Below are 15511 nucleotides of genomic sequence, written 5' to 3' on the forward strand. Positions count from 1 at the left end.
TATGTAGTTTTGTGCCCTTTTTTTCCTCTCTTGATATGAGCATATAGCCAAGTTCATGTTACAACATACAGACACACACGTGCATGTATGTATGTATGTTTGCATGCATAGTTGAGAAATACATGCAATTTGAAAATTTGTCCCCCAAAATGGATCATTTGTCGCTTTCTTAGAGCTATTTACCATCTAGCATTGCACTTAGAAAAAGAAATTGGGTTAAAAAGTTTATATCCTATTTTTATTTTTATTTTTAGGAAATTAGTCGTACTTTTTAGATTTTAATATTTAGGTTCAACTATTAACATTATTAAAATTATTTTGTTAAATTTAAATTTATTATAATATTACTTTTTAGTTGCATGATTTTATTTTATTTCAAAATGTCATATCAACAATTTTAATAAAAAATTTAACAATTTTAATAAGTGGACTCAATTTTAAAATTTGAAAAGTTAAAAGATTAAATTTTAAAAATAAAAATATAGGGATTGAATTTCAAATTTGTAAAAAGTATTAAGGATTTATTGGCTTGTTTACATAAATAATATAAAAAATAAATAATTCCCAAAATGAGATAAGTTAAAAATTAAATACGGAAATAGATGACATATACGGTGTCCACTTGTGCTGCATGACATACTAATGGCACCATCAAGCTGCACCACTTTCATTTTTCTCCCATCGTTTGACCATCATTATTTAAAAAAAAAAAATTGTGCTGTTACGGTGTCAGACAACACTAATATATATTTTTTTAAAAAAATATTCAAGAAAAGACGGGCATACTGAGGAACAAAAAATATTGTTTTAACAGTGTTATTAGTGTGTTAGGTGATACCAGCGAAAATAAAAAAAAATTGACAGAAAATGAAAAAGATAAACTAAAATTTAAAAAAATAAAAAGAAAAAGAAAACTCTAGCAAATGAAGAGTAAAAAACTCCAGATCCATTTGCAAGATTGTTTCCTTCATCTTTTATAAGAAAATGAAAAAAGAAAAACTAAAACTTTTGGGTTTCACTTTTGGTTGTTTTGTTTATTTTCTCTAATTTTAAATGTTGAAAAGGATGAAATGTTTTCAAAGATACAAAAAAAAAGAAAGGTTAATAAAATATAGAATAATATAATTAGAACTGACTTTTAAAATTTTCAAAAATTAAAAGTACATTCGATTGGGTCAATTAATTTAATTAAAAAAACTTTTAAATTAAAGGTGTTATGCAAATTGTTTGGACTTAATGCTGAAATTCCTTTTACAATACCAAACCATAATGTCTTTTGATGGAAATAAAATTATTACCAACTCGAACTTCCAATAGTTATAGAAATATCAAACCAAATATAAATAAACTATTTCTATACTCGAGACAATTTCAAATTAATTTAAAAGTCTTTTTATCAAATTAACCGGCTCCTCATCTCTTAGGAACCCTAACTACTTTTTTTATTTTTTTGATCAAAGAAAAAAGAAACAACTCTTAATATAAAAGTTTAAAAATCTTTGTCTATATTTTTATCAACCTTTCTTCTTTGTATCTTTCACAACATTTCATTTTTCTCAACAAAAAAGCAAAATAAGTATGACAACAAAAAGTGAAACCCAACGCTTTTAGGAAACAGTTTTGCAGGTGGATCTAGAGTTTTTACTTTTTTTTTTTACAAGCCTATTTTTTTAAACTTTAGTTTTTTTTTCAATTAATTTTTTTATTTTTGTCGGTATCGTCTGACACATTGGCAATACCATTAAAAAAATATTTTTTCCCTAATATGCTCATATTTTTTTTGATATTTTTTAAAAAAATACATACCAATGTCGCTTGATATAATGACAATACTAATTATTTTAAAAAATTTAAAATATATTAATTATTTTGATAATTCAAATATAATATTAATAAAAAATCATACCATTAAAGCATTTGTACAAACAACAAAAATTGATATATATATATATATATATATATATATATAAACTCTTCACTATTTAATTTTAATTTTAAAATTTTCTTAATAGTCAAGAAATTGACTATAATAATTTGTAATTAGTATATAATTAATATGTAGCAAAAATATATAACCAAGTAAAATATTTAAAGATGTTATAAAATAAATAGATAAAGAACAAAGAACAAAGAAAATGGAAGAGCAAAAGAGAGAGCGTATTTTATTGATCAATAAGAGTATTTACAAAACTTTTCGAAAGTCTCGATTTATAGGCATAAGAAGTATAAATGAAGTAGAGATATACTTCTAACGACTATAAGAATTTAAAGTATATCAAAATTTATCTTAATCTTGATGCACATTCACTTCATAACACTCCCCCTTTGATGTCCATTGATAGATAATGTGCCTTGTTAAAACCTTACTAAGATAAAAATCCTATGAGAAAAATAAAATCCTAATGAAGGAAAAATAGTACACATATCTATAATACGCATAATATGTTGCCGCATTAAAAACCTTACCAGGAAAATCTAATGGGATAAAACATTGGTTAAGGGAAAAAGAGTACAACGCGTATTTACTCCCTCTCATTAAAACATTACATATTTTCTTATATTCTATGTATTCAATCTTGAATACTAGTCTTTCAAATGACTATTTGAATGTATTTGCTAAGCATTTATATCACCATTCTTTTTTTAAAGTCATGAGTGAGGGAAAATTTTGGAGGAACTATATTTTCATCTCTTCAGGAGTTTCAACAATAATCATAACAAACTTTAATCATGATTTTTTTTTATAAAAATACAAATAGGTACTTTGGATCATTTTATAATCCCCCTTCAACTAGTATTTACCACATATATTCAAATCATTTCAATTCATATAAATGAACAATTTCTCGAGAATTTCAATATGCTTCTAGCATCCTAAATCTTTCAAGAATTTTAATATAAATTTTACTATATAATGGTTCATAAAAGGTTGTACCAATAACCAATAGATGCAAATTAAATCTTTTATGAATTATCAAAATAATATATCTAAAAGTTTTTGCATCCACCACAAAAGAATAATATATCTTGTCATAATCAATGCCAGGTCTTAGCGAAAACTTCATATTGTTATTTCACTTTTGAAAAATTAGTTCATTTGCACCATCACTGACTTTATATCTTTAGATATTTGGATTACTGGTCCAAACACTCTACGAATTTAATTGTACTTGAGTTGTGTCTTTCGATTTTGATCAATTTATTTTATATCTATATTTCTCAGTAAATTTATTCAAGATCCTCCTTTTATTTTATTATTTCAATAATAATATTGCATGCAAAATCATTGTCGACTACTTTTATTATTCGGTTCCACATTTTCTTGAATTGACGTAACTTATAGAGATCTCTTATTCTCATTATTTTAATATTTAGTTTCAGGTATCTAAATCTATTCTGGAGTTTTACTTATTAGTTATGTCTTGGGTCTCTTCTAGAGTACCCACCTTCACTATATGACTATCTAGATTTATTTTTTTTTCATGGGAATTTTTATATTTGGAACTTGTAATTATTGAACTTCTGATTCAAATTATTCTCCCCCTAACTTATTACAAGTTATTATTTCTCTCCCCCTAATGTCCGGAAAACTATCAAATCAAAATAGTAATAACAAATCATGTCATAATTGAATCTACAAGACATTCAAAACATAATACAAAGAGAATTATAATTAATACATATTCCCAACTTTCTTTGAGGATTCACTCATCTATATGTGTTGTGGTGGAGCAATTGGAACATATACGCACATACAAAAATTCAAAGATGAGAAACATTTAGCTCCTGATCAAAAACCAATTGTAATGGGGATTATTTATAACTTATTGGCTTAATGCGTACAACACATAAATAGACTAATCTCATGTTGAAATAGGAAGTTTAGTTCTCATAAGTAATGGTTTAGACATTAATCAGAGGCGTTCAATCAATAATTTCTCTAAACCATTATGCACATAAATAACAAACTTTTACAAAAAATTTTCAAACTCAATCAATAAAAGACTGAGATATAAACTCATCAGTATTAGCAAGATGAATTGTCTTAATTGCATGATCTGAAATTAATTATTTAAACAAACAATCTTACAAATGACAGGTTCCAAGTTGATAACACATACATGATTATTTTGTAGATGCATCTAGCAAAATCATATAATAACAGAACCATCCACATGGTGGATGAATGAGCCCATATTCATTTTAGAAATGCAAGGCATTAAATATCAACTTTAGTTAGTGAGTTTCTAATAATCAATTTTCGTTGAGAACAAGCAACAAATGAAAATTCTTTAAATTAAAAAATCTTCTGGTTCTTTAATGAATGTCCATATGAATTTTCAATTAATTTTCGCATCATATATGATCCAGGATGATATAACTGGTCACGCCAAGTAGTAAATGCATTTGTATCAGCAAACTTCTGATTTACTTTAACACATGTTTCAATTATACTAAACTGTAACAAATTGATAATTTTACTATCATTCCTTTTACTTTGTATCCACATATAAGTATTATTGTGACATTTACTATTGGAAATGTCTAAATCAATGTGAAGTCTATAATGCCACTAAGTCAATAAATATAATTTCCAAATAATTATATGCAATATTTGTAGCACCCCAAACCCAGCCTAGAAGTTATGGCCGGATCCGGCATGCCGCATCAAAAACGTTAAAAAAAATTTTCCATTCTAAGTCCAGAAAATCGTACTTGATGTTCAAAAGATTAATTCATTAAGGGTTAAAGTGAATGGAAGTGTGCACCGGTAGGAAACCGGAAAAGAGGTGGTGAGTCCATCTGACCGCTAAGTACCAAGCTCCTTCGGATCCAATCCTAGACATGCATACCGCCATTGCCACACTTTAACGTCATGGATATTTCTAGGAAACCGATTTGATTAAGTCATTTTTAGGAAAAGTGATTAATTTTGGAAAATACTTTCATTGCGGAAGCTTTGCTTATTGTCGTGTTATTTTGAAATCAACTGTTGTTTTTTTTTTAAAACGCGCCCTAAAGCTATTCAATTTCAACAGTTAAAATAAGTATTACCTATCTTAGTAATACATATTAAAAACCATCACAAATAAATAAGCGGCCTTATTACATTTAAAAGCTCAAAACCTCAAACGTAATTAAAAGGATGTCCAATTCACCAGAAGAAAATCAAACTTTCGAACGGTGGCCACTCGAATTCCCTCACGACTCCAAGCCCACTATGGTTGGGGATTTCTGCGTGGATGAAAATAAAAGGGTGAGTTTGGGGAAACTCAAAGTGTAAGGAAAACCCATTCAAAGCCCAAGTCACTCAAGCCTATTGGGCCTAAGCCCATTCAGTAACAGTGGTCTGGGCGAGCCCTTTCAGATTATAATAACCGGGCCTTAGCCCCTTATTCAGATAAAAGATGGCCCATAGGCCCATTTCAAAATACATGCAACATCAAGAAACATATGCAAGCCCATTTGGGGAGACTACTCAACCCACCAACCACCACACTCCACCGTACCAGCCATACACTCCATGTGGGGAATAGCTCAACCCACCCAACCCAACACTCCACAGATTGCAGCAAGATTCGCTCGATTATCATAAATTGAGGCAAAGCCTCTAGTACGTGGACAAGCCACTTTCAAGACTTCCTCCGTCAATATCCCAATCCCATGTATCGATAATAACAACATGGCATGCAAGAAATAACAACAATCAAACATGCATTTAGGTCAATTTAACCCTAGGGGTATTTGGTAATTTTGCACCTAGGGGTATAACAAGAATTTTCCATACATAGGGGTATTATAGTAATTTAGCTGCTTTTAGGGTTTTTCATGCATATTCCTACTTTTCACGTACTAATGTAATCAGTACCGAGGGTTCTTACGAATTGGGCTGTTGGCCCATCATTCCAATTTTGGCCCATTAAGCCCAAAAATATCGAGGGCACGTAAATCATGCACTTTGCAGTCCAAATTTTGCAGCTTACCAAAAACATTAATCGATTTACCTCACGAGCATTCGACACTCGCAAATCTACAAAATACCGCTTTTAAGCATTTCGCTTTTCGGCTTTTGCCGATCTAGACTAAGAAAGAGGGTGTTAGTTACACACATTTTTTGACGATATCTTGTGAGATCTACACACGAACGCCTACAATTGGATTACTAACACGTTAATCTAACTATTCAAATACGAACTACGATTAACCCCTTACAATATTCATCAACCACACCTATGGATCATAGTAAGCTTATAAGAAATCAATAAGCAACTCATTAACAAATTTTGTCAATGTTTACCACATAATCATAATTTCACCGCAAGTGTCTTTCCGAGCAACAGTCACTAAATCATTTATAACTGGAGCTACAAATCAAGTGCCGTTAATTTTCCCGAAAATAGACTCATATATCTTTTATCCATAAAATTTTCGAATTTTTGGTATGGCCAATCAATACCAGATTTTTCTTAAAGTTTCCATGTTTCACTGTTTGACTAATCTGACCACTCTTCATTACGAATCAAATTTCTCATTGTACAGAATTTAAAATATGTTCTCGTTTATTCCATTTGAAACTAGACTCATTAAGCTTTAATTACATAATTTATTCAGCTTCTAATTCATCTCCCACAATTTATGGTGATTTTCCAAAGTCACGTTATCGCTGCTGTCCCAAGCAGATTTATTACCAAATCACTCTTTCACACCTAACTTGCATGCTTGTTATTTAAACATGTATATCACCAATCAATCATCACATATCTATGATTTTACTTACGTATAATCTCCATTTCATCATTTTAAAGCACAACATGTTAGCTGATTTTTCCCTTTAACATCTAAGGCACATGCATGCTCATTTGTTTGGCTCAACTTCACATATCTTCCATTTTTCATCAAAAGAACATGAAACAACAACCATTTCCTTCATTTTAATTCATGACCAAATGCTCACAACACAACTAAAAATCAAAATATACTTCAAGAGTTAAGGTAGAATCAAGAAGAACTCATGAACCTAAAAATAGAAGCAAGGTACCAAGAACTTACCTTCAATTTTCCTCTTCCTAATGACCAAATACTCAAGAGCTTTCTCCTCTCTTTTCTCTTCTCTAACTTTCAGCTATGATGAACAAAGATGGACAAAACTTTGTTCTTTTCACCCCTTTTTCTTTTAATAAAACTTCATATTTCATCCATTTAATTCTTTAATACAAAAGAAATGATATTCTTATCATGAAACATTTACCTAACCCATTATCATGAAACATTTACCAACCCATTATCATGGAACATTTACCTAACCTATTATCATGAAACATTTACCTAACCCATTATCAATTTGTATCAATTTGTACCATAAATTATGGATATCAAGTGTACATTTTGTCTACAACAACATGATGGTTGGCCACTTCATGTAAAATGGGAGGTTTGTCATGCAAATCCTCCTATTTTGCACTCCTATTTATTTGGCCACTTCAATTTAGCCTATAGCATTTTCAAACATTTTCACGTAGGTCCTATTTCATAATTTCACCCCTTTTTTCTTATGGAACAAAAATTAACTTAAATTGTCGGGTTCTATCTTAAGCTTAGGCTTTCTAGAGGCCCACTAACATAATTAAACCTATGCCAACATTCACAGGATTCCCGAAAATTAGGGCGTTACAATATTCGCTTCAGGGAATATGCCAAAATCTTCAAATGCAGGGCATTTGGTCTAGTGGTATGATTCTCACTTTGAATGTGAGAAGACCCAAGTTCGATTCAAAATACTTTTAAAGCCCTTTTAGCAAGAGTTTTGCATAATCAGTTAACTATAAAAAATAATTGCCTAGGTAATGTATAAAAACAAGCCTATATTAAATATATCAATAAAAGTCACATCTCAAACATAAAAATATGACATAATGAAAAACTAGCAATTGTTTTCATAACCATCATCATAAACATGCATGAAATTTCATTCAAAATCCAACCATTCATACTCATTATAGAACTTTTCATTTACAATTGCTCATGTTATTTCTCTAAATAATTAACAAATGGAATAATATAAAATGTATATATAAACTACTACTTTTAATAATTCTTTGAACTAATTAAATCAAATCCGAATAACCATAAAATTCATTCGTTTATTAATACAAATTTACATACTAGATATGTTTAATCAAATATATTATTTAATTATAAAACCTACTATAGCAACATAAATAAATCAATTAATATTCATTTTCATGAACAAATGAGATGCTTAAAACAATATGTAACCCATGTAATCAAAACTTAAAAGAATATCATCTCAAATATTTAAACCATATATCAAGTTGATTTAATATTTAAAGATGTATCTTTTTTTCTGCATTGAGTCTTGTCGATTTTATCAAGAAGTAAGAAAATTAAACTCCAGTAGTAGACTTTGAATCCAATCAAAATCTATTAATAGCAAACTTTGAGAGTAGATCTTATTTTTCAAGTGTACAATAGATACATAACCAATGACTTCATAAATAAATTATTTTTCTTCTTAAGAAGTTCTTGGAAATTCTCATTCTTTTCTTGCTATTCTTCATTTTTCCACTTCTGGTGGTGAAAAAAATTATTACGACAATCCTCCATGACTATTATTATAGTCCAATTTACTACATTCACGTTAGAGATTAAGTCTTTCGAATTTTTTGCATATCGTTACATTCTCTTTAAGGAATGGTTAGGTTTTGTGGTTAAAAACTTTTGTTCAATCACAAGTAATTTTTTTCATGATATTGTTACTGTAAGAGCATATTTGAATCATGAAAAGTTAAATAAGTTCTTTCTTGCAAGGTTCTCATCAATAATATTTTTCCATGTAATTTTAATTAAGAACTTATTTTGAATACTGTAAAGTTATACTCACAATTTTAAAAAACTTGCAACTTCAAGTGCATCCAACCATAATGAGCTTTAGATAGATTTACCATATTCCGTTGCTCATAATTAAATTTTTCACAGTCAAATATTTTGTTTTCAATCCCTTAATGAGGATGATGACAAAAGAAGATAACAAAGATAGCTACAGTCAATCCAATTTAATAACAAGAGTAATCAATAACTCGATCCTCCCTTTTTTTTCATCCTTTCGGAATATATATTTATCTTTATTCACAATCTCAATATGATATCTATTATAAATATGTTTTAAAACTAATGGATTAACCATCACAATATATTAATATATTAGCTCTTCGGAGCTTTTGACTAATTTTGTACTACCAAATATTGGAATAATATTGATTTATATTTTCTTTTGTGTTCACGTCCCAAAAATTATTTATTTCATAATCACCATCGCAAACATGCGTGGATTTCAAATCAAAATCTATTTATTCATGTTATTATGATTAGTCTCCAATTATAATAAATATGATATAATAAATAAATCATAGTAAAATATACCTAAAGATTTTTAACATTATCGTCATCACCACGGCTATTATCACTATTGCAAGTAGTAAAACAACTTTGTTTTCATAATAACATTTATAATCTAATAGTAAAAATCATTTGATAAACAATCAAAATTATAATGTACGATGCTTGAGAGTTATCGATACACATTGTACTAAATTTCAATACCACATAAATGTTATAAAATCTTATGAAGCTTCTAATCAAATATTTATAAATTCAATTTAAAAGATATAATACAATCATTCAACATTAGCAAATTAATAAGACTCAATAGATTCTATCAAATTTCCTTTAATCAACTATGGTAGGCTAATAACACTTTCCACCATAATTTTAATCTAATTACAAGGATATTTAATAACAGGAATTTAATAACCAAATCTTTAAACATCTAAATATTATGCATACTATAATTTAATAGAAGAACCTTAGTTTAAAAGAAACCTTAAAGTAATAATATTTTCCCATAAAATAATTTTACCAAAAATCAATCAACAAAGGAGAAAAACATAACACGTAAGGATTATATAAATTTCTTTGCATAAAAGGGCATAAAAAATTTAGAGATTTATGTATACCTGAGTGGTTAAAGGCTCTAATGATGACCCATAGAGCACATGCCTCAATTGAAATAGCAGCAGCTCTAGGAGGCAATCGACAATAGTAAATTTTGAGATATTTTTGTGACTTATGGAGAAAAACAATTAAAAGATAATCTTGCTAATAACGTGTTATAAAATAAATAGATATAGAGTAAAAAACAAAGAAAATGAGAGGGCAAAAAAGAGAATGTATTTTATTGATCAATCGAAATATTTACATAGCTTCTCTAAAGTCTCTATTTATAGGCATGAAAAGTAGAGATGAAGTAGAGATGAAGTAGAGATATACTTCTAATGACTATTAGAATTTAAAGTACATTAAAATTTATTTTGATCTTGATGGACATTCATTTAATAAAATATTCATAACATAAGCTCATATTTTTATATATATTATAAATGAATAAATTAAGAATTAAATTGTTGTGACTAAAAGGATAAACTTTTGGTAATTCTATGGTGTTTTATTAGTATGATTGGTCACTATTCGAAGGCTTTATAAAATTAGGGATTACAATCCTTGTAATATACAACTTTGAGAGCACCAAATCCATGTTATAGGAGTTGTCTTGTTTAATGCATTATTGAGATTGTTTCCTTATTGAGAGAAGTGTTTACACCCTTCAGTAGGAAGGTGTATGGAACTTGAGTGATGTGAAACCTGAAAAGGTCAACTTATTTAAGTTCAAGAATGTTACATGCATGGATAATTCACCAAATTTGATATTTTTAAAGTTTAGAATATCAACCAACTTGTATGGTATTTCTGAATGAGATTCGATCATTTTTAGATTGAATTGTCTTCTTATAAATCGAAGGTTCATCTTTTAGTTTCGTAACGCATTTTAAAACATATCAATCCAAGTTTAAAAGCTCAAGTTATTATTTTTTTAGTAAAGACCGCATTAGTAGAAATTTATGAATGAGTTTAATATAATTTTTTTAGTAGAAGACCTTGGATCAATATTTAAATCATATTGGATAGCTTGAGAATCTACATTTTAAGTCAAATTTGGCCTCAATAAGCCCAAAGATCAGTAACCAACCATAGAAGGATTAGTTAGTCATAAAGAAAGCAAGAGTTTCAATTGAAATAGGACACAGAAGGATGGTGAGGCTTAGAGGAATTTTTAGTCCATTTAAACACTTAATTTTCATGTATTATTTACTTCAATCATCTATTTCATTAAAATGTTTAGAGAGATTTCATTGGTCCATAAGAGTTTTATTTACGTAAGTATTTATTATTGTAATTTGACATATAAATAAGCATAAAATAGAATTGAATAAAAGTTGAAGTTTTAATTTTTATTTTTAACTATGCATGAATTAAGTTTGGTTTGAGAGTTAATGATTATTCTCGGATATTGTTGTAAAAGTTTGATAGGGGTTCAAGCATTTTTAGATACAACCTATCCATGGGTTCCATAACACTAATTTATCTTTCTATTTCTTGTACTAAATCTTGGGTTTCCACATCATTGAGGTTCATGTACAATAATCTTAGGATTGATTTGGTTGTATTATTGATTTGCTAGTGGAGTATTTCTCCGGGTAGATATAAGTGTATTTCACCAAATTGCGTAAATAATTTTTGTATGTTCATGTATTTATTATTTTTCATTTCTATCTTAAACTGTCTTAAAACAACAACTTATAATAATAAGAATAAAATGTAAAAATAAATTATCCATATATATATTTAGTTATTATCAGCAGTGTTATTTTTATCAATTTTTTTTAGTCACTGTCATAGACTATATCTTGTAGATGTTGAGACACCTTGTAGATTAAAATTTTTCCTTTTAAAATATCTTTACTTCTTCTTTCCAACATACTAATAGTAATCAAATTAGAGGTTTTATCTAAGATTTTTTTTATGAACCATCATTCAAGATGTTGTGAATTGACTTTGTTGAAACCATTGTTTTGAAAAACGGGAATCGACTTTGTTTGAAAGCGAAGATTAAAACGGGAGTTGCCACCGATCTTTATTAGGTGTGATCGGATCACCTTTGTTTTAATAAAACATTTTAGTTTACTAAAACGGCATTTTTGGTCTACGAAACTTGAGAGAACGGGTTCGGGAATCGGTTATATGCGATGAAGGATTAGCACCCTCATCACGTCCAAAAATTGGTACCGAATTGATTAGTTAGTGTCTTAATGTCGAAGATTGAAAATCGGGAACGAATTTAAAATAAGATCCTTTTTTATTAAAGTTGATTTTTTTTTAAAAAAAATTCTTGAATTAGACCAAAATGATTGCTAAAGATTTCCTCGTCTCGAGATATCGGACTATCACATCCCGTAAGTTAAGACACAATACCATGAACTCCCGAGCGCAAGTTTGTCTTTAGTTTTAATGGGAAATCCGTGTATTTTAAAACTCAAAAGGATATTTGGCTATTTAGAATCAACAAGAGAACTGAAACCCTGTAAATTAGGGCACAATTCCTTGATGTTCCAAAACGCGAAACGTTGCCTTATCTTGAAATTTTCATTTTTAAATAGTAACGAATTCGATATTTTAACGACATGCATTTATTTTGTTTGAAATAAAATAAAACGATCTAAGTTGGATAAATGTGTTGAGGTTTAATTCACAATGCGATGACATAAAAGTATGGTAATGAGCATGAGACAAGTTTACATGGATAACATCACACAAATATACGACAATAATATGAAAATACAAGTGAACAAATTATGGTACACATAATGGCAATAACGACTCAACATTCATTATTTATGCTAACATTAGCAATAAAGGAACAATAAAACATATATAACAATCTAAAAAAATAATTATAACGCAAATCAAAATGAAATAAACGTAAAAAACTATTTAAAAGGATAATAAATAAGTTTAAAATAGATAAAGTGAAAAATGAATTTTTAAAATCAATAATATATAAAATAATTTAAGAAAAATGGTATATACATACAAATTTTAGAACAAGTAATATACATATATGTACATAAAAGTATAAACGGGTAATATAAAAACCTTATAATGAATAATAAATAGAATATTTTTAAAATAAATAAATAGAATTTTGAAAGGTATATAAGACGATTTAAAATAATGAAATAGTCTTAAATAAATAATACATAACACGATTTTAAAATAGAAAATGGTACTTTAAAGTAAAATGTAACAATTTATAGTAATTTATATGAATAATGTTTTTAACATAAGATGAAATAGTATAAAGTATTCAAAGTAAGTCAATAAAACAATTTAAAATATCACGTGAAAGACTTAAAATAAACATGCAAAATGAAGAAATTTAAAAGAAGCAAACAATTTATAAAAGTGAAAATAAAATAAATAATATATGTACATGTTTAAAATAATTGATATGTAAAAAACTTGGAATAAACAAAAATAAAACAGTTTAAAAATAAACAAATGACAAATTTACAAATAACATATAAAGTTTAAAACTAAATAAAATATAACATCTAAATAAATAGTAAATAAAACATATAATAAAATATAAATAAAACAGCTTGAAATAAAAGGGCAATGATTAAATTAAAATCAAAGTAAAAAAAAAGGTATAAATCATAATAACAGAAGGCTGCCAGGGACCAGAATGAAACACGCGCAAAAGAGTGGGGGTTAACTGGGCAATTACCCCTGACCCCTATGCGCAGCATTTCAAGGGCCTGGCTCTTCAAATGGGCGGAGGACTAAAATAAAAAAAAGGAAAATTCCTGGGGAAAAAACAATAAAAAAGGAACATGGGACCACATTGAATCGCGCCACCAAAGCGGAGGGATCCAATGCGCAAATAGACCATTAGGTCAAAATGCGCGGATCCTCCACTGAGTTCCAGGTCGCACGTTCCCCTCTTAAACGGTGTCGTTTTGAGGCTTGGGGGGTTCATGAAACGATGCCATTTCATCAAAATTATTTAAACCAAAAACCCTTTTTTTTTTCATTTCCAGCCCCTATTCTTTTAAAAAAACAGAGAGCTTCTTTGCTCTCTCTTCCTCCTCCATGGCCGACCATGGGTTCATCGGGGGTCCTCCGCGCCCCACGCCACGAACTGTGACCAGTGTTACCTGAAACGGGTCCCTTCGACCCTCTTTTTGAATAGGTCTTAAGAAGGAGCCCTTATGACCGCAGCAACGCAAGGAAAAAGGGAAGGACCCTTCGGTTCTTCGCTCTCCGCTGTGGCCAATGGTCGAACCCCCAGGGTTTCGACGACCTTCAGATTGGCGAGAGGACGCCGAAGCGCACCCAAATAGTGAATCGAAGGTGCGTTTTTTTTTTATTATTTGATTCTTTTGTTACTATTTTTGTATAAAAAAAAGAAAAATAGAATACGGAAATTAGAAACTGAAACGCAAACAAGAAATCACCTTTAGGAAAGTTTGTTCTGTTTTTGATTAATCTTATTTGCAAAGTGTTCGTAAACGATTACAAAGAATAGATCTTGGCTTTTAAAGCCAATATACAAACTGTTGGTTTCATGATTTTTGTTCTTTTACTATTTACTTCTCTGTCAATCGCGTGCCTTTTTTCTGTTGTATTTGATTTTGTTGTAGGTTTCATGCGACGCGTGGAAGAGGTGATGGTCAGGGGCGTGGTGGCCAAGGAGGCGGCACACGAGGTGGCTTGGGCTTGCGGCTGCTGAGGCACCTAGGGGCTAGGGCTCTTCTTGCTGTTTTGTTTTGGTATTGGGCTGATTTGGGCTAAAATTTGGGTAGTGGGTTTGGGTTAATTGATGTGTAACGGGTTTGGTTTTAATTTTGTAATGGGCTCTTTATTATTTGGTTGGATTTTATTATTGATTTATTGGTTTGGGTGTTCTAAGCCAAAATTGGCTATTACAGATTTTTCTTCATTATATAAATTTTTAGTATTATAATTTTTATTTTTATTTTTACATTTAAACTTTTAATTATATTTTTTATTATAAATAAAAATATTTACAGAACTATAATCTATATCTATATATATTATAAAATTAACTTTTAAGGAGTCATTAGGAGTAAATAGGGTATTGTAGTAATTTGAAATCATTAGGAATTAGTGGGGCAAAATGGGTAAATTACCAACACTCTTTTTCTTATGAATAAAGGCATTATGAAAATTTAAATATAATAATATTTTAAATTATTATTAAATCACTAATCAAAATGCAATTTTTTATATAATATCAAGGTAGACATTTCATTTTTCTTTAAAAAATAATAACTTTCATATATTAGGATAAAATAGGTATGTAAACTTAAATTTAAATGTCAAAATGGACCGTTGACTTTTATAGAATTATAATTGTTTTAATATAATATTAAAATGTAATTATTTTTATATAATATCATGTTAGACCTTTTATTTTTAATTAAAATTGATAATTTTCACATATTATATAAAATAACTTAAGGAATTTTATGGAATAAATAAGGGTAAAATAGGTATGTAAACTTAAATTTAA

At 28.7% G+C, this 15511-nt stretch overlaps 1 long non-coding RNA gene across 1 annotated transcript; it reads left to right on the forward strand.

The window, feature by feature from the left end:
• Positions 1-14015: 14015 nt before the first annotated feature.
• On the forward strand, positions 14016-14941 carry LOC128293325 (uncharacterized). The gene is made up of 2 exons (XR_008283503.1): positions 14016-14328; positions 14619-14941. It is a non-coding gene; the product is annotated as an uncharacterized LOC128293325 (long non-coding RNA).
• The last annotated feature ends 570 nt before the right edge of the window (positions 14942-15511 follow it).

This window comes from Gossypium arboreum, chromosome 5, assembly GCF_025698485.1.
Source record: "Gossypium arboreum isolate Shixiya-1 chromosome 5, ASM2569848v2, whole genome shotgun sequence".
Taxonomy (NCBI): Eukaryota; Viridiplantae; Streptophyta; class Magnoliopsida; order Malvales; family Malvaceae; genus Gossypium; species Gossypium arboreum.